This window comes from Rhinatrema bivittatum, chromosome 10 (genome assembly GCF_901001135.1).
Source record: "Rhinatrema bivittatum chromosome 10, aRhiBiv1.1, whole genome shotgun sequence".
NCBI lineage: Eukaryota > Metazoa > Chordata > Amphibia > Gymnophiona > Rhinatrematidae > Rhinatrema > Rhinatrema bivittatum.
In genome coordinates, this window is record NC_042624.1 from 1,894,086 (window position 1) to 1,920,150 (window position 26,065).

Below are 26,065 nucleotides of genomic sequence, written 5' to 3' on the forward strand. Positions count from 1 at the left end.
ATTACCAGAGAACTTAGGGAAGGCTGGAACCAAGGGTGACTTAAAGGTGTTGGCCCAGACAGCTGGGTGGGCAGGGAAGGCGACCTCACTGAGGATCTAAGTGAGGTGATCAGATGTGTATAGACAGAGAGAAAGGTGGCTTTCCCTGAAGGGTGAACTAGGCACCTCTACCCAGCTGAACCAGAGGACGTGAACAGGCAGGCAGTTTGAGATTTAGAGTGGTCTTTGAAATTAGGCTGCTTCAGTACTAATTGCATTTTAAAATGACTTTGATGTGGTTGGTTAAGGTAATGTAGTATCAATTGAACTTTGAAACGTGTTTGTTGTGCCAAGTGATCTCTATCTCTGTCTTTTGTTTATTGTTTTGATGTTGAGCCATTGCAGCGTTGGATCCATTTTAAAACTGATATTGTTTAAATTTGAGCTGCTGCAGGCATGCCAAGTGGATTTTAAAGCTGTTTTTTTTGTGTGTGTGTGGGTTTTTTTTGGACACTGAGTCACTGCACTCTAAAAGTCTTATTTAGGCTATTTTGCTCCCTTGCTGTGGGGACTCTCAAGACATTCAATCCATACAGAAATGTCTAGGGTAGGGATGTGAATCGTTTTTTGACGATTTAAAATATCGTCCGATATATTTTAAATCGCCATTTTGCGCAAAATGGCGCCGGCCGTAAGGCAACACGATTCGACTGCAGGAGATCGTTCCGGACCCCTGCTGGACTTTTGGCAAGTCTTGTGGGGGTCAGGAGGCCCCCCCAAGCTGGCCAAAAGTCCCTGGGGGTCCAGCGGGGGTCCGCGAGCGATCTCCTACGCTCCTGACGTCGGGGGACAAAAAACAAAATGGCGCCGGCGCTACCTTTGACCTGTCATATGACAAGGCAAAGGTAGCGCCGGTGCCATTTCTACAACGCACCCGGAGGTCCGAGAGTTAAAGATCACACCGGGCCCCTTCCTCTGGACCCCAGGTAATTTAAGGCATTTTGGGGGGTTCGAGAGGGTGGGGGATTTATTTTAAAGGGTCGGGGTGGGTTTTAGGGATGTTTTAGTGTGCCGGTTTTCGATTTACACGATTTACACGATTTTTAAAAAACCCAAACTGCGACGATCCGATTCCCTCCCCCTCCCAGCCGAAATTGATTGTTAAGACGATCGATCACACGATTCACATCTCTAGTCTAGGGTGCAGGGCATTGCTGCTGAATCTAACTGCATGCAACGTTAGTGCTTGTTCCTGCAGAAGAAACCTGCAGAATAAAAACCACACTGTGTTTCAAGACCTCCATAGGAATTTTTCCAGATGGGATCACCACAACACAGGAAGGGTAATTTTCAAACAGATTGCATAAGCTTTAGCTTGAATTTTCAAGTCAGACCTACCTGCATGCGTGTGCTTGGAAAACCTGCATGTGTCCCCCAGTGTTCATGCCAACATGCGCATATGAAGTTAACACTTGCTCCTAACTTTGGGGCCAATGCAAAAAAAAAGTGGCGAAAGCGGGCACTGAGTGTTCAGCGCTCGCTTTCCTAGTGCGCCCCCCCAGGCACCTCCCCTGGGGGTGCCATGCAATATGTAAATTAGGGGTCTCATTGTCAAGGGGGCGCTAGGGTCGATTGTGCACCCCAGCACCTCCTTGACAGGGGGAGCCCGTGAACGGTCGGCTGTCAGTGTCCGTCCACCAGTTAAGAAAACAGACATTGAAATTATCGATGTCTGTTTTCCTAATCGGCGCACAGCCAGGGTTCGGGAAACGGATACTTGTTAACTGAGCCCCCGTTTCTCCAATCTGTCGGCTGGCACTATTTTTTAAACTTTTTTTTAAAAATATTTTAATATTTTCCTTCCTCCTTCTTAATATCACAACAATATTAAGTAGGAGGGTGTTGTGGAGTCTCTGTTTAGTGGACCCTTGGGCCGACCTGTCAGAGACTGGGAGAAGGTATTCAGTGTTCTCTAGTAATCCACAGGTCGGGAGGCAGATGTCAGGCAGGACGTGGATGGTGCTCTTCACCCTGGAAGCTGGTGCTCCCCCGGGAGGCGCCCGTAGGGGCCCGGCCGCTGAGACTTAGGCGAGTAGACTGGAGAGCTGGACGGGAACTGGAACCAGACAAGAACAGCGAGCAATGCTGTAGTAAGGAACGGGAACTGGAACCAGGCAGGAACTGTAGCAAGACTCGGGTACTGGAACCAGGCAGGAACTGTAGCAGGACTCGGGTACTGGAACCAGGCAGGAACTGTAGCAAGATTCGTGTACTGGAACCAGGCAGGAACTGTAGCAAGATTCGGGTACTGGAACCAGGCAGGAACTGTAGCAAGACTCGGATACTGGAACCAGGCAGGAACTGTAGCAGGACTCGGGTACTGGAACCAGACAGGTACTGTAGCAAGATTCGGGTACTGGAACCAGGCAGGAACTGTAGCAAGACTCGGGTACTGGAACCAGGCAGGAACTGTAGCAAGACTCGGGTACTGGAACCAGGCAGGAACTGTAGCAGGACTCGGGTACTGGAACCAGGCAGGAACTGTAGCAAGACTCGGGTACTGGAACCAGGCAGGAACTGTAGCAGGACTCGGGTACTGGAACCAGGCAGGAACTGTAGCAAGATTCGGGTACTGGAACCAGACAGGTACTGTAGCAAGATTCGGGTACTGGAACCAGGCCGGAACTGTAGCAAGATTCGGGTACTGGAACCAGACAGGTACTGTAGCAAGATTCGGGTACTGGAACCAGGCAGGAACTGTAGCAGGACTCGGGTACTGGAACCAAGCAGGAACTGTAGCAAGACTCAGGTACTGGAACCAGACAGGTACTGTAGCAAGATTCGGGTACTGGAACCAGGCAGGAACTGTAGCAGGACTCGGGTACTGGAACCAGGCAGGAACTGTAGCAAGACTCGGGTACTGGAACCAGGCAGGAACTGTAGCAAGACTCGGGTACTGGAACCAGACAGGTACTGTAGCAAGATTCGGGTACTGGAACCAGGCAGGAACTGTAGCAAGACTCGGGTACTGGAACCAGGCAGGAACTGTAGCAGGACTCGGTACTGGAACCAGGCAGGAACTGTAGCAAGATTCGGGTACTGGAACCAGACAGGTACTGTAGCAAGATTCGGGTACTGGAACCAGGCAGGAACTGTAGCAAGATTCGGGTACTAGAACCAGACAGGTACTGTAGCAAGATTCGGGTACTGGAACCAGACAGGTACTGTAGCAAGATTCGGGTACTGGAACCAGGCAGGAACTGTAGCAGGACTCGGGTACTGGAACCAAGCAGGAACTGTAGCAAGATTCGGGTACTGGAACCAGACAGGTACAGTAGCAAGCAGGCAGGAATGGAGTGAGTTCCAAAGCAACTCACTCTGGGGCACGGAGCAACTGGGAACCGGAAGGTAACCCCGTTGCAAGGCAAGGACGGAAGGTCTGCGGCCGGCTTATCAAGGCCGCGGCGTCTGACGTCAGGAATTGGGCGGAGTCACCACTGGCGGGAAACGGCCTAGATAAGCGCCCAAGTAGCGTGCGCACGCGCCTAGAGGCAGGGCATCCACGGGAGGCTTCCCGGCGGCACGATCCCCGCGGGGACGTCACCGAAAGGGCCGCAAACCACGCCAGCAGAAGCGGGAACAGGTCCAGGAACACAGAGGTAAGGGTCTTGTCGCGCTGCTCGCGGCCAGAACCGTAACAGGAGGGTGTATAGAAAGGCACTATTTTCTGCTTTTCTGTACAACTGTTGGGAGTGCTTTATGCGCGTATGTTCAGGTTCCTAAAATAGCTAATACTCACATGTACGCTATTTTACATGCTAAAGTGATATTTTTTACTAGTGCAGTTTTTGAAGATTCACCTTTAAGATTTGAATATTTTTCATCCACTCCTCAGCTACATTTTGTCTGATCAATTCTTTGCCCACACAAAATCTCCCTGGATAAAAAAGAGGGAATGCTGGTGTCATTCCCAGCATGTGGTTTCGCTTTCTTCAGGCAGTGCTGCTATTCAGCGCTGCCCGTAAAAAATTAATTGGATAACTTTAGTTGGACAAATACATGTTTGAAAGTTATCAGGGTATATTTAGCAGAATATATATCTGGGTAAGTTTTGCTGAATATCCAGTTCATATAACTTTACCCAGATAACTTTCCCATTTGCTGGCCTAGTCAATATGGGCCTCCTTTTCATGAGAAATGACTGATAGTAATAATAATAATGGTCATAATATAAACAATAGCATTGCTCTTTTCCCTCTCTATGCCTTGGAAGTGTCTATGAAATTCTGTTATCAGAAAGTTGCTTCAAAATGTATATCCTGATATCATTATATGCTTTTTCTAAAATGCTAGCAGTCTGAAGCCCATGGGAATATAATATGTCTAAAAAATGCTATATATATTCCCTATGTAATTTATCAATTCCATTCTGCTTTTCCATTGCATGTTCATTTTCCAGCATTAGTAAAATGGGATATTATTTCTCCACCCCATTTTTTGTAAACAAACAAATGCACATGGTAGCTTACACTTGTGTGCATAGCCGTGCATAGTCTTTCCATGTTTTAGTGTTCGATATATGTGTGTTTTTGAAAGTATGCGTATCTTTACCCCTCAACATATGCAGGCGTACGCACAAATTCAATATAAACAATGCATTGAAACTGAGTATTTTAATGCATTGAATACACATTTTTCCTATTTAAAAAATATATTAGCATATATTTTACATGCAAAATTAAAATAGTTGTGTACATTGGGATTTACACGCGTAAGTTGGCCAGTTTTAAAACATGCACGTCAAGGAAATTACCAGCTTTACCAATTCCTCCACCAGTTCACCCAGTCCTTTTCCAGGTCATCAAGACCCAACTGGCTCTTCTGCCTGATTTCCCCCCAGTTTCTCAGATCTCCAGCCTACCCAACAGTACCCAATAAGCGCTTTTAATATCACTTATGCAGGTAAAACGTATGTATATAAATACATGAGTAAGTTTGCAAATGTTTATGTATTAAGTGGCTTTCAAAATAGCAACTTAAGTGGTAAGTGTTTGGCCCCGCCCTAGAATACCCCTAGACCACTCCTTATTTAGGTGCCCTCGTGTGATTGTGAAAGTGAATTTATGCGGAATATGCAAGCAATGTCTACTTACTCGTCTAAATCTTTTAACATTCACCTGAAAGTTTTTAAAGTACTGAGATATTACAATCCATGTAGGTTTCTTAATATGCTTAAAATAATGTTCCAGTAAGAGATGAAAAAAAAACCAAAACCCACAAAAGCCTCCGAGCTGCAGGTTCATTTCCTGTCCTGATACTCTGGCAGAACTAGGGAAGGTGATAATAATAATAAACACCTGGGTCTCTGGGAGCTTGCTATTAACACTCAGTCAATCAAGCCAGAAATTGTGTAGATTCATCCCTTTCAAATTAAGCTGGAAGACATTGAGCCTCCACAGTGTTCTTAATGGCTGACAGTTTCGCAGAGAACAACGTGGGTCTCACGATGCATTACATCAGGTTGTCATAGTACTGTCCTTCCAGAGATAAAGTGCACATTAATACTGAACTGGTTAGCAGCGTCTCAGATTCTTTGACTTAGACAATCTATTATATTTCTAAAGTATTTATATATGGCAAGAGGGAAAGGAATACCATCTGAAAAGGTTCTGCCTATAGGGTAATTTCAGAAATGCATCGCCAAAGATGCAGCTGATTATTCATAGCAAGGAAACTATAGCACAAGCACATTGGAGCTCCTTGTTACCAGTGAGATAAACATTCATATGAAGAACTGACTGAGTACGATTTTCCTTCCTTGTCACCATTTAATTATATTTTATTTATTTATTTATCTGGCTGGCCAAAGGAAGAAAACAGGAATACAAATGAAAATGGTTATTCGTTCAACCTTTTGATCTTTCTATCTTTCATTCCAAATTGCAGTTAAAATGAATCTTCCTACTGGACTACTTAAGCTTCTTTCTTTTTTCCTTCTGTTTCTTAATGTGGGATTAGCTCATGTCATTTCATTGGAATCTCAAGGTGAGTTATATTCAGGTACCATAGATATTTCCCTGCACAAAAGGACTTACAACCTCAGTTGTACCTGAAGCAATGGAGTGTGACGTGACTTACTCAAGGTCACAAGAAGCATCAGTGGGATTTAACCCAATGATTCCCTCCTTCATAGCCTGCTGCTTTAACCACTAGGATAAGTTTTTCAGTACTTAAGGAAGTTATGTGTTACCATTCTGGGTAAGGTAAGTAAATCTAATGTTCCTCTCAGCTATCACATGAGAAGCAATTCTAAGTAATATTTCCTTCTACTTGTACTAAAATTTAGGCTTATCTGATCTGGTTCTTTAATGTATACAGAAATAAAATTTAAGAAGTTGAGGTTTGTTTTTTTTTTTCATCAGGGTCATTCATCAAAATGCATTATGGTGTTAACACCTGGAATAAAACATTAACACATGCGTTAACGCCATAATGCATGTGCTAATCATGTTACCACATTACGCAACTGCAAATTTTTGAAGGAGCGGGATTTGGCAGGATTAATTAAAATAAAGGGCAGTATCACATGCTTTTAATGCCAGAAATAACTACACCTTTTTTTCTGGCATTGAGGTGTGCAATATGCCCAAAATGCAACTTGCACTAAAGATTGCATTTAGAGATGAAGAGAGAGAGCGCACCTCTGGGGTGATCTTTACAATATTCAACTATTATATCACTACAGGCGGGCCAGCTAATAGCTCGAGGTGAGGTATGGTGGTGGTTTAGGGTTCAGGGGCCAGTTTTACATGCAGAGTGAGATGTACGAACAGAACAGTGCACCTTGGTGAAGATTTGACATCATTTGGAGTGAGGAAAGTCTCACAAAGTTGAGGTTTCTACTATGTTCTATCACCCTAGCTTGATGGTACCTGAGGAAGAATCACTGGGAATACTGCCATCCAAAGACACCGGCAGGGGCACAGGGACAAAAGACCACAAGGCACCTCAGGGAGGAGTCAGACAAGGTCCCATTTCTCTCCTAGGGACCCACCTGTCAATTTGTGCATTTTCAGTGAATGGTATCACAGTGAGGAGGTAGTCACCTTACCGGAGGTGATTGCATCCCTCAGTCTTCCCCATTGGCCCTCAAGCCAGTGGGGTGGGGACCTCATGGGGACCACACAGCCAGACATCCAGGCGGTTTCAACCCCTCAGGAACAGGGTGATATCAGCTACGGGAGCCCAGTCATGTACTCTGCTTTTCTGTACAGCGCACCATTGGTGCACATATCAGCTTGGAAGGCCACAGAGGCTATACCTCTTTCCTGTCCTGTGTGGCCATATTAGAGCCCTCCTGGTTTTTATTAGGGAGCCCAATCGCATTATCAATGGAGGCATCCTTGGGCATGGGGCAATGGACTTCCAGGAATACTATGTGCCCGCAAGCCCAAAGCAGCAGCTTGCCTGCACTGCAAGAGTTTGTGGCAACAGTTCTCTTGGCCCCAGTTGCTGCCTGTGCTTCAGCTTCTAGCTAGAGTGCTGGTCCATTCAACTCACCAGATCTCCAGAATACCATCAATGCGGATCCTGCTCCAGCTCCTGTGGTACAGTCAGTGGTACGCCCCCACCACTCCGACTCCTTGGGAATTAAGAGTTCCTCATCAGTATCCAGTTCACATGGTCATCATTGGCAGCGGAGGGATTACGGAATACCACCACTGCTAGCACAGACTTAACTGCCCTCAACAATATGAAGCAGCTTTGGCAGGGTGTCACGTGCTCACTCAGGTGCCGCATATGCTGTCGCCAAACCGTCAACATATTTAGTTTGATGAAAGGTGCAGAAAGGAGTAAGGGTCGTGCAAGGGATGCAGGTAGCAGGAAGCTCCTATGGGTCCCAAGCATGTCCCAAGGACGATTAATAACTGGGTACAGTCCTTTGTTCAATAGTTGTCCAAGCTGACCTGTCACAGCAATTGGCAATGTGGTCATACCTGGACACCATTGTCAGTGCTCATGCCACATACAAGGGATTTGCTTGGTTAAACTATGATGAGCGATCAGAGAGAGGATGGCAGACACAACAAACATGTCCTGGAGCTCTCATGATGATGAGTTTGGCTGACCCACTCACCCTCATTGCATGGGGTGTTAAGGCAATTAGAATTGAACATAAATATGTAGTTTTTTTTTTTTTTTCTTTTTTTTTTTTTTATTTATAGTTTATTAGAGTTTTTACAAATTATAAAATATGCAAAAAATCAAAGAAATACAGTTGCATATCATGAAATTAAATCAAAAGAACAATATTACAGGTATCAATCATTCTATATGGCACTGTAATAGTCCTCTAATTGGGAGGGCATAATCATAATACATAAAACATATTTAGGAAAATAGTAATTCAAAATTACCATAAACTGGATATATCTATTTTTCCAACTACTTATATCTCAGCCGGTTTCTTTATCAATCAAGAAAGTCTCCAGATGTGTCGGGTCTTGGAAAATAAATTTATTCTTTTGGTATACTAAAAGGCATTTACAGGGGAACCTCAAAAAGTAAGTTGCCCCTAGGGACAATACTCTAGGTTTCAATAAAAGAAATTGCTTCCTCCTGTATTGTGTGGCACGCGAGACATCTGGAAACACTTGAACTTTGTAACCACAAAATAGGTGTTCTCTATTTTGGAAATATTTTTGCAATATATTAATTTTATCTTTCTCTCTGCAGAAAGACACTAATAACGTAGCTGGGTTAATGCCGGCCAAAAAGATCAGGTCATCATCTGATCTTAGCATCTCATCAAAACTGGGATATGAATTAGGATGCAGCTGAATTTACCGTTGCTAATTTGTACTTGTGTTCAAAAATGTTGACTCCTAGCCCTGTGTTCAGATCGTCCTTCTCCTTGCAATGTATGTTAAAACTAATTAAAGCAATTAAAACATATCAAAAGAACTGGTTAGTAGAGGACTTGGTCTACCATTTCCAAACAATACATCTCAATCTGATTATACCTGATTTTCCTAAATCTTAAATTCAATATAATGCCCTAGTCCTCTCCAAAAAGGACGACAATGTTGAATTTTGATGGCTTGGAAACTAATGTATTCAAACAAAAATTCAATTAACTGTCAGTGAAAACAAATTGGGTTTTTAATTTGGTCCTAGAGTGAAAAAGACAATTAGAATCTTGGATGCAAGCGAGAATGAAGTTTGTTGCAGAGGGCAGGTGACATTAAAGAGAAGGCTCAGAAGTGAGAAGTTGCATGTCTGGTGTGAGAGGCGGAGAGGAGAGTGTGTGAGTGTGAGCAAAGTGAACGCAATGGTGTGCAGCATAGAGGAAGCCAAGAATGTAAGCCTTGAATGCATTTCTATGCATTAAAATAAAAAAAGTGTGGACTTGTTCATCTAAGCCACTTATTTATATTGTGGGCAAAAGCAAGACATCAAATAGCAGAAACGCTACAAATCAGTTTGCATGTACTTTAGTTCTCTCCATTGCAGAAAAAAAGAACAAAATCCACAAAAGAAAATCATGGAAGCCACAAGTTATGAAGTAAGCACTGCGTAATTTGTTCCTAATTCTTTAATGTAGCACATTTTGCTAAAAGCGCCCCAGTGCTTTAATCACAAGTTTTCACTTGAACACAATTTTTCCCCTTTTATAGAACAGGCATTGATACAAAACTGCGAAAATAACTGAATTGTGGCCTATTTGCACTTTTTGTGCCCTGATGTTGCTCAAAACTTAAATCTGTCCATCTTAGACAAAAACTTTCACAACTATTCGAGATTACTGAGTTTGAATGTGTAAGGGGATGGACCGAGATTTAGTCTAGTATTTTTTCAACTGTGCAGTGGGGTTGCTGCACAGTTTATAAAACACGGGATAGTTCAGCTCTGAAAATACACGCGTATGTTTCAGTATGTGTGAATATTTGCAATGTATTGAAAACACGTACTAAAATCTTGTAACAATAATTGTCATATCAAGAAAAACAAGTAATACAAAGAAAAAAGAAAAAAGTCATCAGAATGACACTTATATTTAAGTCCACAATTGAGGGGAGCCATTGGTTCCAAGCCAAAACATAATGAAATAAAAATAGGAAATCTCATCAGAGGAAGAAAAACAGGTGCATAGCTATAATTAGAGCAGTGAAAGATCTCTAGACCCCTAACAATAGTTTCTTTTTGAATTTAGTAAGAAACACAACTCTTCTGGTTCAAAGAAAATATATTTAACATTCTCAAACTGAAGAAAACATTTCCAAGGAAAATGAATTACACACAGGGGCAGATTTTCAAAGGGGTATACGCGTAAGATACGCGCGTATCCCCCCCCCCCCCCCGAAAACCTGCCCCAACCTCCCCCTGCGCGCCGAGCCTATGTTGAATAGGCTCGGCGGCGCGTGCAAGCCCCGGGACGCGTGTAAGTCCTGGGGCTTTGCTAGGGGGGCGTATTGGGGGTGTATCGGGGGGGGGGGGGGCGGGACATGTCACGGCGGCGCGTCATCTGGGGGCAGGGCTGTGGGCGTGGTTCCGGCCCAGGGGCATTTCAGGGGCATGGTCAAGGCCTCCGAAATTTCTCCCGGGCCGGGGAATCATGCAGCAGGCACGCGCGAGTTACGCCTGCCTCGAGCAGGTGTAACTTCTGGAATAAAGGTAGGGGGGGTTTAGATAGGGCTGGGGGGTGGGTTAGGTAGGGGAAGGGAAGGGAAGGAGGGGGAGGCAGAGGGAACGGAGGCCAGCTGTGCGGCTTGGTGCACGCAGGCTGCCGATTTTGCTCAGCCTTGAGCGCCCTGCTTCCGGATTTTAACAGATACGTGCGGCTACGCGTGTATCTATTAAAATCCCGTGTACTCTTGTTTGCACCTGGTGCGCGAACAAAAGTACGCATGTGCGTAATTTTGTAAAATCTACCCCACAATGTCCCTAAGTCAATGGCCTCCTGGCACTTTGCCAGAAATTTCTTTCTTCGTGCCTGAGTTACTCTAAACACGTCAGGGCAAATCCACATTTTTTGTCCAAAGAAAAGAGCAGCCCTATGCCTAAAATTATCAAAACAGAATCTTGGTCTTGAGCAACGGCAAAAGATACCAATAATGTCCCTCTGGATAAAATCACCAATTCAGCTGATCTTCCCAAATACTCAGACAGATTTAAAGTATCTTTCTGTCTTACTGGTTGAAGCACCTGGTTGTATTTCCATCCATGAATAAAGGTATAAAGATGGCCTTTGTAATAGGAGAAAGGCTTCAGTAGGTATTAACAATACCTTCAATACATTTTCTTTGAAGATAGCAATAGGAGCACACAGACACAATTCTGGAAAATTGAGCGCACATAGATTTAAATATTTAGAAGCATTCTCCATATTTTCCAGCCTTATCTGTGTGGATAAAGTGACTTTAACCAAATCAGTTTGAACAGTCTCAGTAGATTCTGACCATTTCTCTTAGGTCACAGTCTTAATCTGACAAGCTTCTAAGGAACTCTGGCTGGATTGTAAAGTAGGATGCATACTAGTAGTCACGGTCACTAGAGAAGATATGGAGAATTCTAATGAAAAGCATCCCACAAGGAATCCAGCATTATAACACTTGGTTTCAGCTATAGGTAGTATTTAGCATGACTGGGAACAAAAGATAATATCTCACCCCCAGTTGGTGCCCTCACTGCATCAGCAATTCCTATCACTGGCTGTAGCACTGGCTGCTGACCAGGAGAAGGCATTGTCTCGCAGAGCGTCAAATCAGTACGACCCTCCAGGGAAACTGGAGAGAAGGGCCCTTCAGCCAATACTAACAATGGAGTAGCATCAAAGCCAGCGATGGTGCTTCTCCTTTGCTTTTCCTGGGAAACGAGGTAACAGGAACCACTAACACTCCCAGGTTGAAAGATGTATCGGCCTCAGAATGGGAGTCAGCTCGAGTGCCTCCATTCAAAGACAAAAATCCAGTAGCATCAAAACCTGCTTGGGCTAGGGAAGCGACAATGGTCTGTTGGCACAAGGAGTCCCTCCAGTTGCGGCTGGAGGTACAGCCCAGGGTCTACCCCCTCTTCTTTACCATGTTCTATGTTTGATACTTTAACTCTGTTTTTATCTTAAGATTGACACTTTTATGACCTTAACTTGGTTTTATGTTGCTGTTATAATTTATTATTTTATATTTCATTGTATTTTCTGACTATTTTTAACTACTATTTTCTTTCTTTGTAAACTGAATGAGCAAAATTCTGAATGACAGTACATACAATTTTCAAATAAATAAATACTATTTTATTCCATCCAGGAACTTTATCTCTCTAGCATGCCCTGATGTTTTACTACCCAGTCAGTTTGGTTAGCTTCCCTAATTTCTCTTAGCATTTCACTGTCCATCTTACCATCTTGACCAGGTGAACGGTAGTATACTCCTATCACTATTCTCTTCCTCAACACACAAGGGATTTCTACCCATAAAGATTCAATTGTATATTTAGTCTCATGAGGGATCTTTATCCTGTTGGACTCTATGCCATCCCGGACACCCTGCAACCAAGATGCTCCTCTCTGTCATTGCGACATAATTTGTATCCTGGTATATCACTATCTCATTGGTTATCCTCTTTCCACCATGTCTCTGAGATGCGAATTAGGTCTATGTCATCATTCATTGCTAACAATTATCAATGGGCACCCAAACAATTGTAGAAGGATCTTTACTGTACTAAATAGAACCTCAAAAATAGAACCTTCATGATAGATGTAACAACTCTTTCAAAAACTTTGAAATCCTCGTGAAACGAATGAAAACAATTTTTAAACTATTAATAGAACAAAAACAATTTTTTGGAAGGTAAGGAATGTTTCATATACAAGATCATAAATCCCCAACCGGGGTAATATGACTATAAAGTGTAATCATAAACATCCCTCCTCCGACCAATGTGTGCAATGTGTGTACAAAACAATATTGCAGTCAAAACAGCTTTTTGATAAAGAACTTTTTTTAAAGAAATTTTTATATGATAATCTAAAAAAATTTGTAACTCTGTAGAAAGTGATGCAAAAATGCACTCAAGTGTTCAAATAATTCAAAGTGTTATCAAATGAACGCTCCTCGCAGCCTTGATACCTGATCCCAAACAAAGGGTATGAAACTTGAAAAGCCGCTGATGGACGTGACCCAAGGAGGCTTAACCGGCAATCTCTTATGGCTTACAACAGAAGCTCCTACAACACCCCGACTTATCTGATGGTTTGATGGGTCACCGACGTAGCCACGTTTCAGGTCTGCACTGAGACCTTTCATCAGGGAGTTAATCCTCTTCCGATGTCTCGTCGGTCAGTGTTGGGCCATTGCCTGCTAGGTTCCAAGTGTAGGTCTTACGACTCTGTCCAAGGCTGAAAACGCTGTAAGCCAACGGAAGCGTCCATTTAAACATGGTGTAGAGATAGCTGTGCAACCAATCTCCATCGAGCTCTAAACGTATGACGTGTGCAACCAATCTCCATCGAGCTCTGAACTTATGACGTTCGCGGACCGCGAATCAAAAAGGTTAAAGCCTTCTGGATCTTTACTTTGCAATCACAAGCACCAACAGGGTTAAATGAATTATTAGATTGGAATTCAATTTTGTGATCTTTGAAGTTTAAATGTTTGCGCTTTGAATGGAGTTTGCTTCCTCTTTCTTTAACCTTTTTGATTCGCGGTCCGCGAATGTCATAAGTTCAGAGCTCGATGGAGATTGGTTGCACACGTCATACGTTTAGAGCTCGATGGAGATTGGTTGCACAGCTATCTCTACACCATGTTTAAATGGACGCTTCCGTTAGCTTACAGTGTTTTCAGCCTTCGACAGAGTCGTAAGACCTACACTTGGAACCTAGCAGGCAATGGCCCAACACTGACCGACGAGACATCGGAAGAGGATTAACTCCCTGATGAAAGGTCTCAGTGCAGACCTGAAACGTGTTAATTGCTTAGTTCGATGTAAACCGAGCTGATTTGATCTGTATCAAGAAACTCGGTATATAAAAGCCTTAAATAAATAAATAAATAAATAAATAAATAAAAAGTCAATCAATATAGATGTTTTTAATGTTATTTTATTCTCTTTATTTAAAATATTTTATTCTGTGTACCACCTAAGTGTACCAGGTATATTAGTGTACCAAGTACACCATGTTTCTAAATTATTTCTACAGAGAAAGATAATAAATGTCATCAATTTTAAACAGTATCATGTTGAAATGTTCATAGTGCCCAATTCAAAGGATTCTGATAATCTTTTTGTCTTTATCAATTCTGACAAACAACTTTTTATGCAACTTTTTATGCAAGCTTCCTTAAGGCAAGCCGTTTCTTCTTTTTTTTTACTAAAGGCAAGTTTGCTCTGTTTGCTCTTAAAAGTTTACCTTTTTTCCTGGGTTTTCAAAACTTGCTTCTAAGGAGAGAGACCTAAGGAGAGAAAGAGTCCCTCTCTTCCTCCCAACTACTCACTCACACACCCTACTCACTATTATATACTTGTTCTTCTGTCTTACTATGTTTAAGTAAGATGTGGTCCCTTGCACATTGGTCATCAAGGATTTAAGGGTGAAGAAGGACTCACATTTTCTCCTTGAGTCACAGGTTTTGATAATAGCATATAAAGAACCTGAATCTCCCTATTGAAGAGATTAGGTCACAACATGAAGATCACAGACTGCTAAAAGGAGGAGAAGAGGGGAGAAGTGGGGTTGATGCAAAGAGGAAAAACTGGTAAGTAATAGGAGAAGGGGAGAGGTGAGTTCATGGGTTGGGTGCGGGCTTTAAACGCTGGCACAGCACAGGAACCGCCTTTTCTGGGGGACATCCCAACATGATCACCGCATGTCCCGGCCAAGCTCAGCCATGCCAAACCCTCAGAGCAGGTGATGCTCTGTTCCCGTTTGAGTTGTTCCCGCGCGGTGCCTCAGGCTTGCTCATGATGTTGCTGATGGATCCTGTGATGGGCTGGGGGTTGCAGCAGCCCTTGAGGTATGAGGGATGGTGCAGTCTGTTCAGGGGGTGCATTTGTGGAGCACTGTGGTTCAAGGAGTTTAAGGGGCCTGATGCTTTCATATTAATTTGTATGTCAATCTCATGTATAAGTCAAGGGTATTTTTGGGGCCCCCAAAATCAAGATTTATCTGTCACCTGTGGATAAGTCAAGGATATAACCTAGGGGGCTTATGCAATGGTGAAATCACACTCAGAAACAAACCAATAACTTAAGAAAATCACTGTTCAATCCCTCCTTCCCTGCTGATCTTTCTTTTATTGTTTTTTTTCTTAAACTAGCAAGTTCTGATTATCTATTAACATCATTACATTGTTTAAATGGAAAGATCTTGATATACGATGGTTTGTACACTGGAATTAATCAAAGAGGACTCTATATTTGATGTTTCATTCAAGTCTCTCGGGCCTGTTCAATCCTTTCCTCCCTCCCCCCATGGCTGCCTTCCCTGTTCTATCCTTTCCTCCCGATACCCTCCAAAACACATTAAAAGTCCCTGCCAGTCCAGCGGGAGGCCCGATAGCAATGCTAAGCATCCCTTATTTTCATTAACTCCTCCCACTTGACTAAATTGTTCAAATTTGCATACATATCTCATGATGCGTTATTTATCACATGTGTTATGGTATTATCATGGGCGTTAGGGCCCTAACGCCTGTGATAAGGCCCTAACATGATTTGAAAAATGACCTTCATAGTTTTGATGTGAACCTTTTCACAAAAGCGTTAACTATACCTCATTGGGATTTAGTTAAAACTTTTTGGCTAATCGGGTTACAAAGCTATGTTTGTGCATAGTTTTAATATGCACTCATAGTTGATAAGCCTCTGTGCATAATTTTTCATCACAGTCACTTATTAACTATGGATTTAAATAAACTTTGGCAAGCAAAAAAATTACAACTGAAAACATTTCTTTGTAAAGCACAAAGCAGAATTTTGCCTTTCCAGCATGTGAAGTGGCGTTTGTGCAGTTTTGTGCGCTATGCTACGGTGTCCTTTATATGTGGTATTGAAGGCACAAACGCATCCAAAAAAAGAGTGGAGGGTTTATCACCACAAACTCTGGGAGACCTCAAATTGTGTCCATGACCTTCTCAGAAGTGCTTCCTGTATATGAGAAGGGAAGGGGAAGAATTTCTAGCCGTAGCTCAAAGACTGTCGCATGGAAGTTATTGTATATATTGGAGACTAGGGATGAACCTGGGAAGAAAAGGATCTAGGAACACAAAAGTGGTTTATGAATCTTAGATCAATGTAAACGGGTGTATCCAGATAATTTTTACGAAGAAAAACTTTCTTTGAAAAATCATTTAGAAAAAAAGTTTTGTAAGGGTACTCTCATATAAAATATAGGTTACATAATATATAGCACAAATACATCACCCGACTTTTTTTTTATTATTGTCCCTGGGTCTTTTTTTTTATTATTATTATTTTAAACTGCAATGCTCAGAAAGTAAATAAACATTTTTATTACTTCCCAGAGTTTCTCAAAGCTGGGTGCCTCCGGCCATGAATTTCAAACACTGTTTCATCTGGCTCCTTGCCCTTTGAAAAAAAGTTTCTGTGTGACTCTGTTTTGGATTATTATTATTAAATTTACTCAGCTACCTTACTTTGAGAAGCTCAGAATATTTACTTTTTTCACTTTCTTTGTACTTTAAAACATTTTTAGAAAAGACTTTGAGAGCATGATTACAAAATGAGTGATGTATTTGTCATATACCCTATATTTTAAATAAGTCCCTTTCAAAAAAGATTTTGAAAAGTATTTCCAAAGAGATATTTTAATAAGATATCTGGCTGCACCTGTTTACATTGATCCCAGTTTTGAATGCTACTTTCATGTCTCCACAGAAAGTGTGTTCAATTTCCATCCAGGAGAGGTACCACCTTCATGGAGCGGAAGGATGGAGGGCTGCTATTTCCAAAAAAAAAATAAAATAAAATAAAACAAAACAAAAAAATAAAAACAGGGGTGGGTAAGAGTATGGGGCAAGAGGGTGGCCTGCTTGTTACAGCGGTTGCTACCCCTAATTGAGCTGGATGTCACTTGGATGCAGATACAGAGCTGCTCTCTAAATTGGGTGGAGGGGAATTAGGGCTGGAGGGTACTGGAAGCCAATAGTAACAGGTGGGAGAGAGAAAAAGGGAAAAAAAAATGGATAAAGTGCGTAGCTTGCTGGGCAGACTTAATGGGCTGTTTGGTCTTCTTCTGCCGTCATTTCTATGTTTCTATGTTTCTATGTTACTATAGTTCTTAGCCATTACTTCATATCCTACTTAGACCAGCATTTAAAGTAACTATTTGGGGTGGAAAGGAGGCACAAACGGCTCTGCTCCATAAGCAAAATAGCTGAGGTAGATAGCATGCAATAAAACAGGAGAAACAGCAAACAGAGAACAAAAGATATTTAGGAGAGAGGGAGGCAGAGCATCATCAGAGAGCCGTGGTGACAAATTCCGGTCCTCAAGAGCCACCAACAGGCCGGTTTCTCAGGATATCCACAGTGAAGATGCAGGAGATAGATTTAAAAGCAACTATATCTCATGCATGTTCATTGTGAATATCTACAAACTGGGCCTGTTTGTGACTCTTGAGGACAGGACTTGGTCATCCCTGGCATCGAATCATGAGTGCAAATGCTCAAAGCCTTAACAAAATCACAGATCTGGACACATTCATAATGAAGGCAGACTTTGATATGTTTGTGATCACCAAATCATTATAATGCCCAGTGTCATAGTCAGTGTGCAGGCACTGGTATTAATTGAGCATCCCACACCCACCAAAACCGGAAGGGAGGACGAGTGGGGGATTGCGCCTACCTTAGCCAGTGATAGGAGGAAGAAAAGGGGCTGGTCAGCACATCTGATATTTGGGATGTCTCCACCTTGGGCATGATGGGATTACAGTTATAAGCAAGTGTGGGGCAAGGGCATCTGGGGATTTGCAGGGCTGTAGGAGCATTCAGCGGTCTGATAGCCATCCTGACTTTGATATCCTGCAAGGGAGAGGGGAGATAGTCAGAAAAATGACCTCTTTCCCTACCTCCCTTGCCTCAGTATACGGTAACTTTTTCCCCAATGCACCCCTCCATATTTGTTTTTTGTTTAAAATGTGCATCTGGGGAAGCTAGTTCAATCATAACTGTATAGTTAAAGAAAGTCTTCTGTAAGAAATTGTTTGCATATTCTATATATTTGTCACAACAAGAGGTGGATATTCGCAGTGATCTAGGGCAAATGGTGCCCTGAGTGAAAATCACCCTACCTGCTGATGGCGCCTCCCCACAGGCTGCTTGCCACATCCTGGATCTTTAAAAAGTGACAGACAGTATGGCAAGGAATCATTTTTAACTTCTACTTTCAGCTCAAGAGCAGAGATGGCAGGCCTCATTGCCTGCTGAGGAGGGCAGCAGCAATCATTCAGGCATGAAGAGACAGCAGCAGACAACATCAAGCAACCTAAGCAATCGGGGCTGGAAAGGGTTAGGCAGAGTTACAAAAGTATTATCAGATGAAGTTCAGCATACTCTGGACATGACAAAACAAACCTATTTTGAATTTGGCAATAAAGCCAGTTGAATTTAGCATAGAAATTGAAAGGAAGTCTGGTAGAAAATCAAATTTGGAAAGTAAAGGGAGGAGGTTAGGTAGGAGAGCCTGGATTAATAAGGGATAGATTAGTGTATCTATGTGAATTTATATACCCAGGATAATGACATTCTAGAGGCAGACATAGAACAGTACTTTAGTGAGGTGTAGTTACCTATAGTGCCCTTGGAAACAGCTCAACGGATGAGGAAATAGCTGGGCATACAATATTAGAAGCCATATACACTCTAAAGTATAGTAAATCAATGGGATTAGATGGAAAACCACAAACTTTTACATAACTTTTAATGTGGTTTTAGTACCCCATCTAGTAAAATTGTATGATGCCTTAATAGAGTCTCCTGAGTTACCTGAATCGATGAAAGTGGCTGGCGTTACTATTTTACCTAAACCTTGGAAAGATGCAACATTATGTGGCTTCTATATACAAACTTTCTAATGAAGATCATGGCCAAAATCTTGGCCATTAGACTGGGGTGGATTATGCATTTCTTGGTAGAGTCGGACCAAGCGGGGTTCATCAAGGAAAATCTTAAACCTTATTTCGTAGACTCAGAAGATGCAAGATCCTACTATACTCCCATACGTAGACCAATAAGATCTGAAGATTTAATCAAGCTTTTACCATCATCTCTTCATAATGTTAGTTATGATAATTTGGATATGGCAGTGGCATCCTGGATTGATATAATGACTACATTGGCCCATAAGCTTAGCCCTGTCATTAATACATTTGTTTTAGCAAAATAAAATCTAGCTCTCTTTGGTAAGCTAGGGATATAAGAGACTTAAAAAGATTACTCATAAAGTGTTTCAGACACTTGGATCATATAGAGTGCTCTTATCGAAATATACATGTTGCGATGTGAACCCTTAGACTGAGGGCGTGTTGATGCATCCTGCAGGGAGGAAGCCTGCAGGTCCCCACCATTGGCAGGTGGAGTCAGTCTAAGCAGAGGCCCAGCTGATGCTTCACCACTACCAGCCCAGATTCGTCAGGTTGAGCCCTTGGTGCTGGGGCCAGCTGGAAGGTGCAGGCCTTCAAGTGGATGAATCCTATGTGATGCAAGATGCATGGAGTCAAAAGAACCAGGCTGAAGATCAGGGAAGGCAATGATCAGTCAGCGTCAAAGAACCAGGCAGCAGGTCAGCCAGAGGATCAAGCCAAGGAAACACTGGAAGCAGGAAGCTGGAACAGGAAACAAGAGCAGAGCGTTAGTTCCAGGGAACTACCAGAGCAGGAAGCCAGCATCCACTAGAGAGGAACCTGGTTGCCAAGGACCAGGGAAGGGGGAGAGCTGGCCTTAAATAGGACGGCTCTGCTGATGTCTGTGAAGGAGCATTGCTGACCATTCCTGCCACTGGACCTTTAAATGTGGGGAAAATGGCTGTGCACATGCCTAGGAGGCAGGCCTATAAATATATCACACAGCAGAGATCACATCATAAATCAATGTGTAACCATATATTGAATTTCACAACAAATTCCCCTACATAAACATATTAAAACTGAACTAGCACATTCATTCCACAATCACACACATCCCATCATTTAAAAACATATGTATGCACAAAAGATATTTTATATAAATTTACAATTAAATACATTCAATTAAATGCATCAATCTGTTTACAACAATATCATTATCAGGTGTGTTAACTCCTAGTCAACTTTAATTGGAGATTTTTTTGAACTCTTTATCCTTGTCCTTGTCCAACAAAAGATATCTTCGTTTCGCCTTTTTAATTAGGCTTCCTCAGGGACTAATGAATCACACAGTAGATAACATATCCTGGAGCCTTCATATTCATATATATCCTATACATGGAGGCTTTTTTTGATTAATTATACCTCATCATCCTCACACTCATATAAATCCCAAGTATCTCACTATGCCTCACCATGATACAATTGTAGCCAAGAATAATTATCTTCTGTGTACACACCATTCAAAAAAGACACATATAGCCAATGACCCCCATACGTTTCCAACGCTAGTCAGCATAACCTCCAAAAACGCCGCATCGATTAAACCGTTGAAATACTGAAAATTTAAACGGTGATTGGAGTTGCTCACATATCACAATATGTCCGGGTCAAAAAAGCTTCACATGTTGTGCTTCACAATTTACGTAATCAGACGCAACGTATTGCGTCAGGCATCAGGTTGCAATTAAGGTAAATGCGTGGTACTCAGAAACATTACACTAGGCAAAATGAGAGAAAAGCCTTAATGAGTCTGGCCCTTAGTTAGGGAGAATAGCTACCACAAAAATGAACTTATTGCCTAGGTGGAGCTGTTATACCAAACCCTACCAATTGCTATCCTGGAAAAATTTTTGAAACTTCTACAGCGGAGAGGATTTAGCTTTATCTGGTGAAAAAGACATCCAAGAGTGGCCAGAGGGGATTTGGCAGTTCTCTGATTCAAGAGCTATTATGTAGTTGCACAACTCAAAGCTCTCTGGGGCGGCAACAGAGAGGAAAAATTAAGCTACAGAGTATATTAGACTAGAGCAACAGTGGCTGTGGGAGAATACTTTTCAAGCTTGCATTTGGGCCAGTCATCAAAGGGGATGACAGAAAGGATTGAAGAACCCATTCACGTGCCAGATTTGTGAGAAATACAAGCAGATATTGTAGGAAAATGATATTTTTCCATATATGCCCACTGAAGAATGCAGGCTGGTCCAAGTGGGGAATATTCTTTTTCTTGGGCCAGGGATAGGCAAAAAAAAAAAAAAACGGTTTAGGAACACTGGAGCAGTTCTGTCAAGAGGGTAAGATAGTTCCTTTTCAAATACTTCCTGGATGGTATGGCCTGACAGAAAGAGATTGGTTTGGTTACTTACAGATTATACATTTTTTGGCCAAGGAAGTAATGAGGCAGGGGATAGCAAGGTCACTTACGGAGTCTGAGATTATCCTCGAGAAGAGGAGAGAAAGAGTTAATTTAAAAAAATGATCAACTACTACTTCCTCCTATGAAAGGCAAGCCCAAGTATATTAGAGAATGGGAAAAAGATTGGGGGGGGGTCGGGGGGGGGCAGATGGGAGAAGCAGAGTGGGAGGGAAGCTTTGCTTGGGTGGCTGAAAGCTAAATTTTAGCTTTATTAATAAAGAACAGATATGTCACTTGTACTTGACACCACAGAGATTACATAAGATATACCCAAATATTTCAGAGGGATGTTGGCAACGATGTGTGTGTGTGTGTGGGGGGGGGGGGGCACTTTTTGGCATATTTGGTGGAACTGTGGGCATTTACAACCTTTTTGGAATAAAATTCAAGGTGTGATAAAAGATGCTTTAGGAATAGATTTTGGATTGGACTCTGAAGCTTGTTTGCTACCGATGTTTCCTAATGACTGGACAGCTCTGGGGCTGAAGCTTATGGAGCAGCTCGATACGAGATCGCTGCATTTTGGAGAAGACAAGCTATTCCAACCTTGGAGTCCTTTACACGTCGGTAGGAGAGCGTCTGTTACATGAGTCGGTTAGAAGCAATGCGCAATGAGACATTAAAAAGGTTTTCACTCTGTTTGGGGTCCATTCTGGACTTGGGCAATCCCAGACCAGATGAAAGAGTATTTGGGACTGCGGTAGGGGGTACACCTGCTCGAGCACACTGTGGGGTTCATCCCTATCAGCTTCAGGTAGAAATTAACCAAAACGCAAACCATGGTAAGGGGATGGAGAGTAGGGGGGAGTATAGAGGGGGAGACAATGCTGAAAAATGTTTTGTATACTATTGAATGTAAATGATAATATGGAAAGATTTAGTCTGTTACTAAGTAATGCTATTATGGTTGATTCTAAGTTGTATTCAATAAAAATAAAATAAAAAGACAGCAGCCCTGAGCAGAACAGATGGTCTCTGATTGCTTTCTCTCTGCGATTGAGCCAGCGGAGGCTATACACGTGGTATAGTCAGAGGAGTCAGAGCATGCCACGTGTGCCTGTGGCCTCCAGGCAGGCCTCTGTGGTAGTTGCCGCCAGCACAGTCACAGAAAAAAGGTGCATACTTAATTCTTCCATTGGGTGGACAGATTTCACCAGCCCCACTGCCCGCCGATTCTATCTTCAGGCTGTGGCAGGATGGGGTCCGCTGTGGCCTCATTGCTGTTGGGCCTCTCCTCCTTCACCACTGGCTGGGTGATGCTAGTGGTGCCTTGGGTGCCCCTCATCTAATGGCTAGGGATGTGCAGAGGGACGCCATACATTGCATTCGTGATTCGTATTCGTCGGGGAGCAGATATGTTGCATTCGGCCGTAAGGCGCCCCGATGCGTTAATACAGCGATTTCTATTCGTGTCCCAGCTAAAATTAAAATTAACTACAACCCCCCACCCTCCTGACCCCCCCAAGACTTACCAAAACTCCCTGGTGGTCCAGCGTGGAGTCCGGAACCATCCCCCTGCACTCTCACACCCTCGGTACCGGTTTCATCATGGCGCCAATAGCCTTTGTCCAGGGGCTACCGGTGCTATTGGTCAGCCCCTGTCACATGGTCATCGGCGCCATCTTGTGCTCCTACCATGTGACAGGGGCTGACCAATGGCACTGGTAACCCCTGTGACATAGTGAGGGCAAAGGCGATCGGCGCCATTTTGAGTAATGGCATCAGAAGGACGGCGTGCAGGAGGTCGCTCCCGGACCCCCGCTGGACTTTTGGCAAGTCTTGTGGGGGTAAGGAGGCCCCCCTAAGCTGGTCAAAAGTCCCTGGGGGTCCAACGGGGGTCCCGGAGCGACCTCCTGCACGCCGTCCGTTCGATGCCAGTACTCAAAATGGCTCCGATAGCCTTTGCCCATATTATGTCACGGGGGCTACCGGTGCCATTGGTCAGCCCCTGTGACATGGTAGGAGCACAAGATGGCGCCGATGACCATGTGACAGGGGCTGACCAATAGTACCGGTAGCCCCTGTGACAAAGGCTATTGGCGCCATGATGAAACCGGCAGCGAGGGTGTGAGTGCAGGGGATGGCTCCCGGACCCCCTGCTGGACCACCAGGGAGTTTTGGTAAGTCTTGGGGGGGTTCAGGAGGGTGGGGGGGGGTTGTTTAAATGTTTATTTAGGCGGCCGTATAATTTGGGGGAAGATTTGTGTATTCGTGGGGAATCGCGGTACGTTTCGCTTCCCCACGAATACTACGAATAGTGTAATATACGTTGCGGATCGCCAATACGGCAAAAATGAATGCACAGCCCTACTAATGGCACCCTAGATGACCACCCGGCTTTTGCACTAAGCAAATACCGACTTTAGATATCTGAGCCAAGGGGGAGGAATTTGGTGGAGGAAGAAAAGGGGTTGATAAAACCAAATTTCAGATCAATGGAAAAGAGGGGAGGGGTGTTGTCAGCTATTTGGGCTATTGTGAAAAATCTGTTTTACAGATTTCCATGATTCGTTTTTACTCCTGAATTAGACTGAAAAAAATGACTGCCAACACCCAAGGTGGCTGCAGTCAGAAGCTCCTCTTTCTTGATTTAAACTTGAGAGCTACACAGACAAAACTCTAAAGCAGTTCTGTTCAAAACAGGAACATTCAATTATTTATACTCTATTTTGTGCAAAGCCAATTAATCTCCATAATAGACATAATCATAATGTTCAACCTATTACTTTTATTATGTAACCCTAATCTCAATACCTGAATAATAATTTTACTGCATCTCTCTTTTTTCTACCAATCATTCAGTTGTTGCAGGTCCTCTTTCCTACCTAATGCATACATATATTATTAGCTCCTTATCTTACTAACTCCTACCATTAAATCTACAATGTCTAGCAAATTAAAGTTCAGAAGTAAGCAGTTTTAGCAGCATGCAAACTACCTTATTATAAGGTGGTCATGAGATTATGGCTCAGAACTCTCACTTCTCCATATTCTTTCATTAACGTTTTACCTTTTCTAGAAAATTACACTCTACATTACTTTCAGTTCTCCCTATAATTGTTTACCTCTGTAAGATACTGATTTAAACAATATTTTCTACATTGACCTATTGCCTGTTATGATATCTGACATACACTGGCCGTAAACCCAGGAGATCCTTCTCATCACCATACCATCAAGCCCAGGGGTGACAGCAGATTGCACAATGTGGTTGTGCACTTGCCCAGAGGGCTGACAGCTTTGCTTGAATGGGCTGCCTCATGATGCCCGGCCATTACTTTTCACTCAATGTAATATAAGGACAAAATGGTCCTAAAATCTAAATTTTGAAAATTTAGAATTTACCTGAGTGAAGAGGGTCACCTTTCACCTCTTGCTGGCACAACGTTTGGATCTAGCAGAGCTGGCTGAGGGTGGTCCTAGATGTGGGTTTTGGAGCCTGAGGCTGGATTGGGGAGGACAGGGAGGCTGCCGTAGAAGTAAGGCCATCATGTCATGTCCCATGCTTGCACAGGGAAAGCTGCATTTATTGTAAGCAGCGTTAGGCTGCAAAAGTGGTGATAGCTGCCTTGTGTTGCCGCAGTTGCTCCTGGGATTCTTCTGGGGAGAGAGAGGCAGTGTGGTTGGGCAGAAAGGTGCTGCCAAGGACAGGAGAGGCCCGGCGTGGAGTTGTGCTGCTGAGGCCAGGGCTCAGAGCTGCGAGAGCATCGCAGTCCTCCTGAGGGCCTCCAGAAAGAGAGAGGTCTTGGATCTCCATGGGGGAGGGGGGCGGAGGGAGTGGATTTGCCACTGCTGATGCTGCCACGGCTGAGTTTTTAGAGCAGCGGCAGCATCGAAGAGCTGACTCTGCTACTGGGAGGCTGGGTTAGGCGTCCAAAGGCAGAGGAAAGCCCCACACTCTACGATGCAGCGTAGGCCACATTTGGAAGATGCCAGCAGCAATGTTACTTCCGGGACTGAGGCAATCTCGATGCAAAATTGAAAAAAAGTTAAAATAGCAAAAATGAAATCCCTTGGACACTTGGGCAGAAGTCAGGACGGTTCAAACAGATGCTGAATGGGTTTTGGTCGCGCATATGTCCTGGGGCTTTGAAAAAGGGGCAGGAAGGGGGTGGGAAGGGGGCGTGGCACCAGTCCGGAAGTGGTCCGGGGGCAGGAGCGAGGCATAAAAAATGAAATAAAGGTAGGGGGGGATTTAGGTACGGCTGGGGGGTGGGTTAGATTGGGGAAGGGAGGGGAAGGTGGAGGGGAGCGGGACATTTGGGGGTGTTCCGGGGGAGAAAGCCAATTAGCAGGAAAGACCTAATTGAACCTTCCTCTTTGTCTTGCCAGAGCAGTAACCTGTGGGATGTACCTAAGCTGCCCTTGCCTCGGGTGGGATCCCTACTGCTGCTTCCAAAGACCCCAACACCAAAACTCGTCTCCTCCCTTTCTTGAAGGTGTAATCTATAGTAATCCACACCCAGCGCGAACAAATCTACACCCGATTTTATAACATGCACGCGCAGTCGCGCGCATGTTAC